A 2501-nucleotide genomic window follows, 5' to 3' on the forward strand; every position below is an offset into this window, starting at 1 on the left:
TTCTTTGTTTCTGATACTTCACTTCTATTGCCGCCTATCCTTAACCCTTTCTTTATCACGACTTTGATCGTCTATTTCTTCACGAAAAAAGCTTCTATATAAATTGCATGAACAAATGTGCTTATTATTATTATTAGTTGTATATTTCATCCGAATTTTGTGTTTTAATGAATAAAGTCTTAGAACTAGTTAAACATATATCGCAAAAGCCTTGTCTTGAATTTCTTGGTCGTAATATTAAAATCAAACAGATGGAAAACTTCGTTAAAACACTTCATCATTGATCGCACTGGTTCTTGGGAAGCGTAGTCTCGTCGTCTGAATGGTAATCGAAGAAACTCGGGACGGCTAATGGCGTAGTTTGCGATATTGAAGTAAATCATTTGAAGCAAGTTGGGCGCATCGATCTCCGCGGCTATTAGTTTAGCTACAAACAGAGCTTTAGCCCGTTTTCTTCTTTGCTCCAACGCTTGAAGTTCCATCGGAAGACAGCGTGCGGCGGCAGATTTAGTGGATCACTCCGTGGGTCAAGCTCCGTAGCGCAAATCTAATGAACCGTCTTTGGGTGGATTCTATACGACAAGCTACAGTGCTGTGGTAAGGGTCCCAAACAATTGAAGCGGTTTCAACAAGAACAAGACTTACGGACAACGATTTGAGTGTGTACGGGTCTAAACTCTTTACTTAATTTGCACACAACCCCTACTAGGGCGATATTCAAAACTGAAAAAGCTATAGATGGCTCTTTTTCAATGGTAGTAAAAACGAAATCCTGAAGCAAAGAAAGCACCACGGAAGATGAGCTAAACACAAAAAGTTATGTATTCACTTTACACTTGATTTCTTATCACTACTTTTTTGATCCAGGTTCCTAATTGCAAGTAATTTACGTTTTTTATTATTTTCCATACTGTCTTGAACCAGCCTAGGGCTGAAAATCTCCTTAATAAAGCTATAATAATAATAATATTTTCCATCCCTGGCCTGGATCATGGGGAATGACGGTGCCAAAGTGAAGGTGTTAGGGGGGTCCGTAGCCTTGAGGTTACGCTTTCGCTTCATAAGCGGAAGGTCATGGATTCAATTCCCAGCCCCTCCACAAAAAAAACCCGTCCAGCCACCAGAAGACACCGCACGGAGGAGCGTGCTTTGGAGAGCACATTCATCCTCCGTCAGTATCAGATGGTGACTGAGACAAACTGACCCTCTTCGCAGGCAGCTAGCCTCACTAACAGCAGAGCTCTCTCCTACCTGCTCGGTGTGAGAGTGAAAGAGTAGGAGAGAGTGAAAGTTGATGTAAATATAGATAAGTTAAAAATAGATCTGTATCGATAAAGAAGCTACCGATCAACTGATTCCGGCACAGTAGTGGTCACGAGCACGGAGTGCCTTAATAATAAAAAAAAAAGTGAAGGTGCACCGTAAAATAATATCCGTCTGTATAACATATCACCTTCCCAATACTTTGGCACACCTCTAACGGATCATGATTTATCATGAAACGGCTGCTTGCAGGCTGAGGATCTGTTAATATGTTTCTGCATATTATCAGGTACTCTTCGAATGGAGGGACCGCCAGGGCTCAGTAGTCACTTATGCACCACTACTTCTTGTTGCAGTTTGTTAGATGAATTGTAGCATCCTTTGTACTAATCGGTAATGGTGGATAGGTTTCGAAGCTAACGCATGATCCAACTTTTTGTTATGTGACTTAAAAGTGAGTATTCGGTGAGTTTCTGTGTAACATTTGTCGTTATAAAATTAATGATTGTGAGGGTGACTATACTTGAAGAATTGCATAGTGGTGATAAAATGTTGAAATTGCATTTGGAGTGATTGTGAGGGTACGTTAATACCACAGACATAATAATAACAGTATGCATTTTGCACTTATTTCTTTAAACAAAAACACTATTGCCTAGTTCTTTACACTTTTACAATGACAGTGTTCATAATAACACCGAGTGCAATAGAAGTGATCGAAGTATTTTTTTTTTGTTGCGGTCGAATTATTCGTAGTTCAATAAAATAAACTAAACATTCTTTCTTTATTGATAGGAAAATAAATTGGTATGAAAGTGGCGTGATGTAATATTGGGGTAACTTTTAGCTGTGATAGTGGAAAGTGATAACGAAAGTTCATGAATGATAATCGGTTATAGAAGTGCTAGTGTCAAAAACAAAAGTGTCGACAGCAAAAGTGTTGGAATTATGTGACAGTAAATGATAAAATAAAATGGGGAATGAGGACCTTTCAATAAAACTATTTCGTTCTTCACTTTAATCACTCTAGTAGCATTTCAGGACTTATCATAGTTTGATAGTAGTCTGAACTACTAGAATGCAAAACTACGGTAAGGGTTGATTGCTGCTAGAGTACACAGTGACCATTTGAGCAACATTGCTTAGGAACGTCTGTGTGATGAACTGGCTTATAAAAGCAAATGCTGGGAAGGAGCTTTTTTTTTTCCTTCTAAGCAATGGGGGGATAATCTGCTCAA

This window comes from Aedes aegypti, chromosome 2, assembly GCF_002204515.2.
Source record: "Aedes aegypti strain LVP_AGWG chromosome 2, AaegL5.0 Primary Assembly, whole genome shotgun sequence".
NCBI lineage: Eukaryota > Metazoa > Arthropoda > Insecta > Diptera > Culicidae > Aedes > Aedes aegypti.